The sequence below is a fragment of the Patagioenas fasciata genome, chromosome 3 (genome assembly GCF_037038585.1).
Source record: "Patagioenas fasciata isolate bPatFas1 chromosome 3, bPatFas1.hap1, whole genome shotgun sequence".
Classification (NCBI taxonomy): Eukaryota; Metazoa; Chordata; class Aves; order Columbiformes; family Columbidae; genus Patagioenas; species Patagioenas fasciata.
The window spans coordinates 63,781,636-63,794,357 of record NC_092522.1 but is presented as its reverse complement, the minus strand read 5'-3'; positions in this window follow the sequence as shown (position 1 = coordinate 63,794,357).

Below are 12,722 nucleotides of genomic sequence, written 5' to 3'. Positions count from 1 at the left end.
CTCTCAGAGCAGAGCAATAACTTTTTCCCACATATAAAAGACAGAAGGAAAAAAACCCAACAAAACAATGACAGTAAATCTTCCTCAACAAATACTTAAACCTCTTTAAACTTGTAGGTAAAAAAAAAGTATTGGAATATTAATTCCACGTACAGAATAAAGTTATCTTCCAAATGGCAATAGCCTATCTTCTGACATAAGGAATGCCACCTTACATTGGATCAAAACACATTTTTTTTCTACAATTCTAGGCCATGTTCCTCATGTTGTTTCTACATGACAGGCAAGATACAAATACACTAATTTGGATATCAGTATAGCATAGCCTAAGTTAATTAGCCCTTGTAGAGCTGCACTGCAATAGTCCTCTATTTCTTCTAGAACCTTAGCAAGAACTGAGAACCTGTTCAGACTCAAGGACAGAAATCTATCCTGAGAACGCAGAATGAAAGTTACTAACAGTAATATACGTGAACTATGAAATGCAATGATCTTCTGTGATAGTGTTGTAGTTACCTTATATTTGCACATGCAGTTTTTATGTCTGCGTTGAAGTAAAAAATCTTCCATACACTGAACAGATAGACTCTGAATACACTTGTACTTAAGAGGCTGACAGCTTTTCATTGCTCATATTTACAATTCTGAAATAGTTTCATATATAACGTTGAAATATTTGATTTGAGCTGGATTGTGGAGAAAGCTGTAATGCAATTCTAGCAATACTAATAACTCTTTTACATTGGAAAAATATTTAACAATTGCTGATATTTTGCAATAAAAAATCTTAGACTAGATATTGGGGTGGGATACAGACTGTCAAGAGTTTTAAAAACCAATAGATTGTCTTTAGACTTTTTAGTACAATAATTGGCAGCAAAATGGCAAGAATGCATGACAGAAGAGGGACAACATGAACTGCAAGTCCAATATTGTATTGTAACTAAAGAAAGACTTCTGAGACAGAGACAGTTTGATGTTAAATTAGCACTCCCACCAATTTGTCCTGCAGGAGCTTATGTAAAATAATCCCCCAGTAGCCCACACAAACCCCACCTTTTGAAATCAGCATATCTTGAGAAGGACAAGCAAAGCTTTCAGTTGAGATGACAGTTTGTGTAAGTTTGAATGTAGAATTCAAGCAACCATTCATTGAGAAAACTATCACTGAAACACAAGCTGTAAACTTAAAGAGTTAACAGAATACAACTACCTGGCTTAATTGAGTGGAAACCTTTACTTCTTCAGTAGTAGCATCTGATTAAGGTCAAGTGAGAGTCAGTTCAAAACCAAGAATGCAAAGATGCTAGTTTGTGATGAGTGTTTGGGACTAGATTGTGAGGTGGAATACAGACAAATCGAAGCTTTCAAAAATGAAAGTCCCTTATGCTAGATGTTTACTGACTAAAGCTATTCTCAAAGTCACAGGGCCTTTAAATATGTGCCCACAATAAAGGGTGTTGTGGGAGTCCATTAATGTCTAATGAGAATTAACTGTCAAGCCAGGTTCAGATCTGTCAAAAGTCTATAAATAAGACTGGTCAGGAATTGTTCAATAACACTCTTTTTTTTTTTTTTTTTTTTTTTTCCCCTTAGAAAATGCCAGTTAATTGGAACCCATACTTTCCTTGGAAATATGGGCTTCAACCAGGCCTGCCAGGCTTTCCTGACTTGCATATGATGAGAAAAGCTCATGCTGGTGAGGACCCAGTCTTTACCTGCCTTGCTCTCTTGTGGGACTACCAGCAATCTAACCTTAGACAGCAGCCATTCCTGACTGACACCTGACAGACAGCAGGTGGGGGCCAAGAGCAAAAGCCTTAGCTTAAAAGCAGCTCTGAATAGGAGAGGGTTAGGCATTGCTGAGGCTTGTTCTAAGTTTCTTCATAACAGCTATCCTTGAGGCCAGCAACTGTTCCCAGTGTCACCCACTGCACTTTCTTAGAGGTAACCCGGGACACACAGACAAATCCCTAGGAGTGGGCTGGGGTGAAAGATGTGTGCACGGTCCTGATACATGTCCAGCTGGCCTGCAGGAGACACAGTTTTAGATAGAACACAGGCTTGAACCTATATTTTCTTAGAAAAGTCCCGTAATCACTAGGCTTTTTATGATTGTGGGATTAGTCTGCCTATTTATCAAAAACTTTATGAAAGGCTGAAACACTATGCTAAAATAAAGGAGGTCTCTTGTAAGACTTACAACTTTGTAATGAAAAAGTAAATAATATCTTCTACTCAACCTTAACTGAACCCTGAGACAGTTAAAACACAAAGTATATTGGGGTACTGGTCATCAATTCAGTGTCATCATTTGAGACAGTAAAGAATAAAGAATACCTTCAGTCAATAGAGGAGCTGCAACCAGGCTGCAATGCTTCAGAAGGAATCTCAGAAAGAGTAATGCTGTAAATCCCGCAGCTCATTTGGTATACAACCTTAACAGAAAAGAAAATTACATATAAGCTTATCTAGAAAAGGTGTTGGCTTTTGTCTGGAAATGGAACAATATGGCACTGCAACTTGCAACTGTGAGTACAAGATGTATACAAAGTTCAACAAGTACAAAGAACTTATTGAAAGAAGCCTTGGTGGAAGAAGCCACCCATGTTCACCCCCAAAACTCCAAAATATACTGACACTCTAGTGCTGTGATTTGAAAAAGATAACAAATTTTCTGGTAAGCCACTGCTGAAAGCAGATGCACCTGGCAGAGCATACTTTTCAGAGTGCAACACCGGTATTTTCTGGACTGGGAGAAAAGTCTACCAGTATGCCACAGTCCCTTTTTGTTTCTGAAAAAGAGATCGAATGTGGTCTGTCAATACATAGGACAGGACTTTGGGGCTATCTTCCAAGAAGCAGCTGATGCTCTGGTCTAAGGCTGCAAGAATCAAGTGGTGGAAGTACTATTAGAAGATTGTGGACACTTTGTGCAAGTGTTAAGTGTGCAAAAACCATTTACAGCAGAGAGTGACTCAGGTCTGTTCATTTTAATAACAGTATAGTCACAATGAATTACTACTTTTATTTCTTGGAAGACAATTTGGCAAGGAATGTGATCAGGAAACTCAAAGCATGCTATCTTCAGACAATGAACAACAGGACACTTCAGGAGAATTCAGTCAATTGACTGCCAAGTAACAGGAGAGCAGAACCAGCACTGAAGAAAGAAAAGGCTGATGGAAGAGGTGAAACAAGGAGGGATGATGTTACCTGGCAATGTTTAACTATTGCAACTCTCCTTTCCATGCTCTTTCTGAGCATGGAAATTTAAAGAAAAGATTTATGAGGTGAAGGACTACAATATGCTTCTCATGCAGGCTGTCTCATACATATTTGCTTCTGTTCAGCATAAAAAATAATAAACAGCAGAAGCAGCTGAGAAAATACTTGTAAATAGACTACTCAGTGCTGCAGAAGAGGTACATATCCATGTCTAGGATTTACAAGTGAGTAAGTCTCAGTACAGTTAAAAACAACTGTAAAAGTAATTTCAAAACATGAGACTCCATACCACACGGACCATTGACAACAGAAGATCTCTACTGACTGTCAGAGCTCAGATCAGTACTGAAAAGTGTTCTGGACAGACATATAGAAGCTGAAGATATACAGCACGCCCACATCAGCAGGCAAACATCCCATGGCCTAAAATGCATATACATGTTGTCTCAAGTATCATTGTCAGGAACTATGTGAAAGACAGGCCTGCTGCCCTGCAAATCTGGAATGGCACAAAAGTAGAAGAAAGTCTCTTATCAACAGCATAAACAAAAAGTGGCATTCTTGTCTGATTATTATCATGTTTGAAGAGTATGAATTCCAGCAGACTTCAAAGGAGTTGTGATGGAGATTGCTGCCTGGGTTTGGATATTGTTTTAGCTCTTACAGTAGCATTTAATGGACAGAGTGACTGTTTCACATCCAGAAAAATTTCATGTGAATTTCCAGGGAATTTCACTTTCAAATTCTTGCTTGGAAGGAAGAGGAACTGAAAAATTCAGGGCCTGAGTTGCCAAACCTTAGTTCCTATGTCAGGTAAGTACTGAAATCTCTAAATCCACTTTAAAAATCTGGAACCTTTCCCTTGAAGTAACGATGATGACACTGAAGTCGGAAAATGTTTGTATAAAAGATGTAACAAGAGCAAAAATACCTAGAAGTGAAAAGCTAAATGAACAGAGCTGGACGGTCTGCAGGGCATCTCCAGGCTGCTGGGAGATGTGCCGCAAAACTCAGGGGGAATCTGCTACCACCTAGAGCCACAGCTGGAGCCAGAACAAAACAAACAACAAAACCCCCAACAACAACAGACGACTCCAAAACAAAACAAATTAAAAACAAACAACAACATAAACCACAAGACTGAGAACACAAGCTAGATCCTGATTATTTATGATCAAGGCAACCTAGTGCAAAGAAGTATCAATAAAATGTTCCTAAATTTTACTTCCAGCTTCAGGTCTGTGTCTGCAGTGAGAAGACAGACATGTTAGGCTCCTGAAAGGACACAGAAGAGCAGAGATTCAATGCCAAATCATTTTTTTTCTACTTTTCTGTATGTTGCCAGACAGGTTGCATTGAAAAAAAAAAAATAGTCAAAAGCCTACTTTGTGAAATCTTGGTAGAGAAACTTTTGCCATTTTTTAATCATTTTTTAAATTAACAGTATTAAATACAGCTAATACTTATTGTTCTTTTGAAAATGTAAACTCTTTCAGAGTAACAATGGAGGTGCTGAATTCAGTATTGTGGAAAAGCATATGACAATATAGGCAGTGAATGGCTGTTTATGTATTTCATACTTTTTTAACAATCTTATGAGCTTTTTACAACATTTTTTTATTGCTTTTGTTTCTTTTTCAATACATTGACATATATAGATTATTTTTTCTCAATGCAAAAGGAAAGTTGATGTGATTGTTGCTGGAGTTGCCTAGTATTTGTTCATTAAATTGTTTTCCACTTTAAACAGATGTAACAGATGTATTCCTGTGTGGCTGACTAATTGACCAATTGAAATAGAAAAAAACGTTGTCACAACTCCTTTTCCTTTAAAGTACAAAACATTCATAGTGTTATTGTCATTATCCAGTAATACGAAGGAAGAAAGTGTTTGGTCTCTTATTGTAAAGTGCTTAGTCTCCTGAATATTGTGGTAACAGCAAGTTAGTAAAAGCACTGTTCTGCATTTTAACGCTGTGCTAAGACAATTTGGAGCTGTAAGCAAAATATTATGTAAGTATCCCTACTGGTTCCATAACTGGAGAGCTGCCTTTCCTTTCTTTTTCACCTAAGGGAGCCATCAGTTTATCTCAGAAATACCTCAGCAGCTGGCATGTGTGTGCATGGCTGGATAGTGCATGCTGACTCTCTGTCTTTGTAATGCAAAGGAGGGTCCTTTTTGGGTAAATGCCAGCAGAAGTCCAGAGGATAGATGCCAGCAAAAGTCCAAAATCTTGAGCCATTCTTTGAGATGCATAGTGCAATTCACATGTTCTTCAAGTACAACTTCAGGCAGAAGTATGGTACCTTTCGCTGGCAGAAAATATTCCACACACACAAACATTTCCAAGACTTCTTTTTTTTTTGTGAAAAATAAAATTTGCTCATTGAAAATCAAACTATTCATTTCAGAATAATTCTCGACCATCTGTTCAGCCCAAGATTTAAATCAAACATCTCTTATCCCTGCTCTCTTCTATGTGGAGTACCATGCCTGCATTGCGCATCCCATGAATCACTCTGCTAATCCTTATTTGCTAAAGTTATGCTTATTGAAGTAAAAAAAAATAATCTATTTTTCTCAGGTGCTGAATGCACTATGCTCAGTTTATGGTTGCAATCGATTTTTGCTTATTTTTTATTCTAGGCCTTCCCGGTATTTATGAATGATAAAAAAATGCTTTCCTAAATGAAAAGTTAAGCAGTTAACATCATTATTTTATCAAATGGATTTTGAGATGTGGGATCTTTGTGCAAATAAAGAACGGTCTTCTCTTTTGACAGATTTTTTTTTTTTCAGTAGTTGAATCCCTTTTGGTTGTAAACTGTAGGAAAAATAACTTCCAATTCTGAAGTAAAAACTGGTTTGATGACCCATTTTGACTGTCTTTGAGCAAAGTTAGTTTTTGTGACAGAGTATGGGTTTGTTCACAACTTATTAGAAAAATAAGAAGCTGTCAGTTAGATCTTTTGTATAAGATAAAACTTTATATTTTTTTTTAGCTCATGGTAGCCAAAGTTCAAAGTGGAATCCATGTTAATATCGAAGTGGACACACAGCAAAAAAAATCTGATACAATCCACTTTCTACTGACTCCAGCTCTTTTCCCTTGAGCAAAAGAAAATGTGCCAGAACTAAGATTGCCAGCCTTTCCACATCCTTAGCCCTCGCAGAAAAATGCTGTCAGTAATGGTTGCAACACGGTCTCCTTTTCCACCAAAGGTGAAATTAATCCCATTCAAAAATGTTGTCTAGCAGCAGAAAGTTGTGGCTGCTGCAGTTGTTGCTTTATTGACTGTTAAGGCACCTTTGAGTAGGGCTGAGGGAGTGGGGAAAAGATAGAAACATTATTGTGCAATCAATTCAGTGTGTTGCAAGGTGATAATAGAATTGTAACTTACAGCAGCATTTTGTTCTCACAAATCATAAATGTTTCTTAAAGGAATCAACAGCCCACAGAGGATTTTGTGTTTCGAAATACTACTTTTAAATTCCTGGGTGCTTCATTTTAAGCATGTTTACTTCACTGTTAACTTAAAGTGACTGTCAGGTGTAACTACACTGATTGCTTGTCCTCAGTATATATTCCTTCCTGGGGCTAACATCCTTCCTGATAGGCCCTGTCAACTTGTGGGTCAGATTGACTTGGGCTACGAATCTCCTGTTGTCTTATCTGTACCTAACAGATAACTAATTAACCTCTCTAGTAAGCTTTGTATTCTTCTTAGTCTTTGATGGACTTATATCAGAATTGCAATCCATTGATATTGTAGACCCTTTGGTTAAGACTGCATTCTCAGGACTCCAAGGTTTTTCTTGCACAGTGTATACAGGAAAAAAAATACAGTCCTGTTTTTCAAATCAGCAAGCAGTGAATCAATGTTCTTGTACTTTCTTACATGCTTACTCCCTAATTTCCTTTTCTCTTTACTGCACTTTTTCTATGCTTGCCTATTTTTCTTCTACTGTTCTGTTTACTTTGACTGTTCTGTAGAAAATGTTAGCAGAACATTGGCTAGTTGTTAATAATTTCTTTAAGCTGTTATTAGTGTTTTTATCCTTTGCATATGAGTTGAAAGCGTGAACTGCTGTGGTCTTTTGGGATGCTTGTTTGCAGTCTGGAATTTAGGTATGTGTACTGAGAAGACTGAGGTGTCAATTTAGATGAATTTTCTAACAGAGGTCAATCACCTATAGAGCACTAACTTTGCCATTGCAGTTTAATGGTTTGAAGTCTGCTTGGGGATGATTCTTAGTCTTTCAAGCCTGTTTTGCCATCTCCTTTCTCACCTGTTTATAAAGCGATAAGAATAGGCATAAATGCCAGATGCTTTTCTCTGAGAGGCCAAACCATAGTGGAAAAATTTGGAAAAATACGTCCCTGTTTGCTACTCAGTTGAAAGTAGCCTAAATTTTTATTTTTATGTATATAAAAATGTGCTTTTTCATTTTCTTCATATTTGTAACTTGTGTTCACTTTTTCAGCTTTTAACAAGAAAGTTTTGCCTTCTGACAAAAACTTGCTGGAATTTTCTAGCTCAGTTGAAACTAGAAATATCTTCAAGTGGTACCAGTGACCACCTGTATGGGTTGAACTTGCTGACTGAATGAGTCCCAACGGTTCTGAGTGGGGCCAATGTTTCCACTGAAGAAAAGTCAGATGGTCCATGTTCACCTCTGAGCACTCTTACAGACGCAGTGATTTCTGCTTATATCCTGCATTATCTGGTGATATCTGTAAGTCTTTCAAGAAAAGTAAGAAGCTTTTTCTTGTGCTGCAGGGATGGCAGCAGAAGCTTTGCTAAAAGCTTGAAAAAACTTCTCTCTTCTTCTTAACCTTTGTGTGTTTTAACAGATGTCAAACCCTTGATTCACACTATTCAATTTAGCAGCTAGGCAGAGTTTCCAAAGCATCTACTGGTATGCAGTGATATCAGTAGATGGCCAGGAATTTCAACAACCATGAATATCTACAATTGCAGCCCACTTGATATTCTCTGTATTCTTATGAGGAATGTAATGTTCCCAATTAAGTTTAGCATTTATACACACTGTGTAATATGGCCTACTATTCACATCCAGAATTCTTTAGAAGTAATAAACCTGGATTGTACATTAAAATGTGATATGACTCCCAGCTGTACTCTTGCCTATTTTTCTGGCACTTGGCACCACACTTTATTTTCCAGTGGTTCAGATGACAGGCAGAGCCCATCTGAGGCAAAATGAAACAGTTTCCAACTGGTGGGATTGATAGTGCAGGTGACATTAAATAATTAACAAGTTCTCTTTCAGAACCATGCCTCATGCTTTAATTAATATCGCTTCTTAAAATAAGAAGTTGTTTACCATTGCTGCTTCTGCAAGCTGATTGCTGCTTGCAAAAAACATCTGAGACATGACTATGCCCAGGGGATTGCTTTCACTTCATTGTTTATAATAACTACAAACAAAGAGCTGCAAAAGCTCATCTTGCCATGAGGTGCCCTGACAATCTGCCAGTTTAGTCACCAATAATAATGAGACTGGCACTAGCAATAAGCTCAGCACTAATCTAATGAGGGCCTGTTTCAATCACCCATTGATATTACAGCAGCTGCTACGCACCCGATGTTTAGGACATACAAACAAGAGGTATGTCTCCAACCAGTTGAAGGGTAATTACCCCCTCAATATGGCTTTACTCCTATCCAGAAGCTGTGTCACTCTCTTTTTTTTCAATTTCCACACCCCCCTCTCAGAAAGCTGATCTAGACCAGCCCTGCTCAGGCAAGGGATGTAAATTGGATGGGCTCCCTGGATCATGGTGAAGACTGGAGAAACGGCTGAGCTGGAGCTGGAGCTGGTACCCATGGAGAGCCGAAGGCACGTGTGATTTATCGAGCCGCCTGTGCCGAGCCTGGGTGATGTCACTTCCGTCACTTAATTCCTGCGGTGAATGCAATTACGAACAGATGGGCAAATGACACGATTCCACTGCTAATGAACTTCCCTACTGAGGGAGAGGACAGTGCATTACCCTTTTGTACTTCAGACTGTTAATTATCATTCTTAGGATTTGGTGTGGTGGTGGTGTGGTTTTTTTTGGGTGTTTTTTTTTTTTTACCCGAGAATAATTGTTACACATCTTTGAATTCTAAATTCTATTGGAGATGGTTAACTAGTTCCTGCCCAGTCAGGAAAGTTCTGAGGAAGTGGCAGAATAAAAGGGTTTTCTTTTTAAATGGCAACAATGACATTTCAATGCACAGATCAAGAGAACAAGAAATCTGTGCAAGACTAGTTTCTTAAATGTAATTTTTTTCTTTCTTTGGTTCTTACTGGCCTCCTTTCTTTTGAGATTTCTCAAAGCAACCTTTTCAGATTAAGAACTGATAGCAGTGTGGTTCCTACATCAGTTTAACCATGTCTAGAGGAACGAGTAGGAAATGACTGATTTGGAAAGGATTAAATAGCATTTCTTCTAAGCGAAAGCACAAGCCAAATGAAAGCTATAAAAGGTTTATGTTCAGGTTCTAAATTTTATATTTCACAGAACTAAACTGGTAAAAACAGATTCTGTAGCCACTTGAAATGTATATCTCATCATCAACATATAATAAAAGGAGTGACACTAAACATCTAATTATAGATCTCTTTTTCCCCATCTCCAGAAATAGTGTTGAAGGGGAAGGTGGGACATCTTACACTTCCGAGAAAAAAAAGTCAGTAGGTCCATCATCCTAGTTTACATTTCTTCTTCCTTTTGCAAAAGCGTGGTCCCTTTTAGGGTAAGAAATTTGCATGAAGTCTGTCTATAGTCCAGTGTGTGACAATACCCTAATACAAATTTGAAAAGAGAATATTAACTTTGGACGTTCAGACAGCAGACTGTTTTTTTCTCTGCATTATTGCTTGTCAGAATTGTAAAGTATAAAAACGGATTTCTGAATTTCCCACTATTGTAATGGCAGCACTAATACATAAATCTCTTTTCTGTGTCATCTTTTAATCTTGTACTGTTATCATGCAGCTACTGACTTGGCATCTATGTGAGAAAGTTGATCTCTCCAGATTATTCCCTCTTAATCACAGGAAGAGGGAGAGTCGATCTTCCACAGAGCATTTCAAAGCACTTAAGTTAGACATCTGAAAGGTAAACACTAACAGCGACTTCATAAGGAAGGGATGAAAAGGTCTGTTATGTCATAATGGGGACTGTAAATGACTCTTTAATAGTGAGAAGCAATTGGAAGAGTTAATGTCCTAATATATTACACAACCGCAATGAATTTTAAAAGGCTTTAAAAAAAAGGGGGTGAGAGGAGAAATAACCCTTGAGCTGTAGCTGCTAACATGGGACTCATTCTTGTGAAACCACTGAGTTTTGGTGCTGCAACTTTCCAGGAGGACAAAGAGGCTTACATATTCAACACACCACAAACTGTTAATGGTTTCCACTGAAACAGATGGCAACATTATGATCATTTTTGCAATTAATGCTGACTGCAGATTGTTCTTGAGGCTGCAGTCATAGTTTTCCATCTCCTGTGTTAACAGAGTATTATTCAGCAACAGAATTTATTCTATAAATTTCTGATAACTCCTTCTTCCCCAAGCTCTTGAAAATGCCCAATGTATTTGGAAATTATGTGAGTTGCCTTCTGCTACTTCTATGCCAAGGGTCATGCAAATTAAGATGTGACCCTGAAATTCACAGTAAGATGTGATCTTCTTTTTCTCCTGAACAATAAAATTGGTGATTAGAAAGCTAGGCACATCTTAAAGATACTCTTTCTGGAACAAACTATATGGCTGAATATGTCTGGCACAATTGCACTTCTGATTTACTGAATAACTGAATATTTTCTGTCTATTTGTTTTGGTTTCTCAACATTTTTTTCATTCACCGCTAATCTGAGTAGATTTGTTTTGTTTGGTTGGTTGGTTGTTTTTTTAACTAAATGTGATGTTCTCATGTGCATTTCAGATTGAAACTTTCATGTTTGCAACCTTTTTTGGCCAGCAAACTCTGTATGGACCAGACACCTGCAGCAAAGTCTGCAATACCTTTAAAAATAAATATACTCATGCAGAAAGGGGCACAAACCTTTTCCCTCTTGGAAGTAACATGGTGTAAGACAGAAAGTGGGTAGATTGCTTTACAATGAATCTAGGTGGAAACAGAATCAGTGCCACTGGTCTCCAAAGAACAATGAAACACCTTGTGTTGTCAAAGGGAGATGTGCAGGAAGCCAGCAGGACTATTCTGCAGGCTGGTAGCACAACTTAACTTCTGCCATTAGAATTAACAGGCTGAAGATAAAGCAGCTCAAAGGGAAATTTTCCAGAACAGCTGGAGAATGATCAGCCATTGCTGAGAGCAAAATAAAGGAGCAAAGGGATTGTGGAGCAACTCTGCATTTGCCCAGCTGGTGTTACAGTCAACTGTGTTAGTCAGCTGCTCATCCCCATCCCCACACCTCCTGCCACACCACACACCTGCCAATGCCCACAGCCAGCAGTGGGAGAAACTGAGGTCCTTTCTCCTGGAGGAGTCAGGCTCAGGTGTCAAGGAGCTGCTGAGATCAGCAGGAACTGGAGCCAGAAACCCTCTGAGGGGCAGCATCTCACAGAAGAGCCTGGCAGCTGCTCCCACTCCCTGAATATCTTGCAGGCCCTCCCATGCCAGGAGAAACTCATGGTTGCTTTATCCTGAGCTCAGCATTCAGAGAAGTATGACATCGACCTAGGACCCTCTGCACCAGCAAAAGAAAGATTTTGTCACTTGTGTCACAGTGTTTCACAGCTCAGTATTTAGTGGGAACTTGGACCTAGGAGCCAGGCCTTCCGGAGAAAGGAAACACTGCTGACGGGCTGCACCGTGCTGCTGTGAGCAGCAATTGGTCTTCCAACAGTCTGCTGTGTTTTGGAAGGCATGCTTTCCAAATGCAGCATGGAAAATAGCACAGAATGGAAAACCTGACAGAATTCTGAGATGCCTCATTAAAAAGTGAAGAAGCTTTGTGAAATTCAGTTCATTAAAAAACTGAGGTTGGGGACTGATTTCTACTTTCAGATCTTATGAAGGTGAACTGTTTAAAGTGACAGGTTGGCGGAGTTCAGATGTCTGTTTTTCCAAGGGTGTCATCGTAGAGCTGTAATTTGAACTAGGAATCCTTCATAGAATTATATCACAGTAATAAGCTGATAATTGTACATTTTTTCTTGATATGTAACTTCTTTTAGTGGGAAAATACTCTTTTTTGTGTTTGTTGTTGTTGTTATTGTTTTCTAGTATTACTGTAAACTGTTGAATTACTTTGCTGTGTAAATGAAGTATTTGTTTCAAGGGAATTGTTCTAATAAAATAGATAATTTATAACAATGTTACAAAATGATTTTACCATTCAGGAGCCATAGTAAGAGGTAATCATTCTGTATGTTTGTAAACAATGGACATTTTAATAACAGCAAAGAAGTTTTAAGAGGATTTTATTATTACTGCAAGATA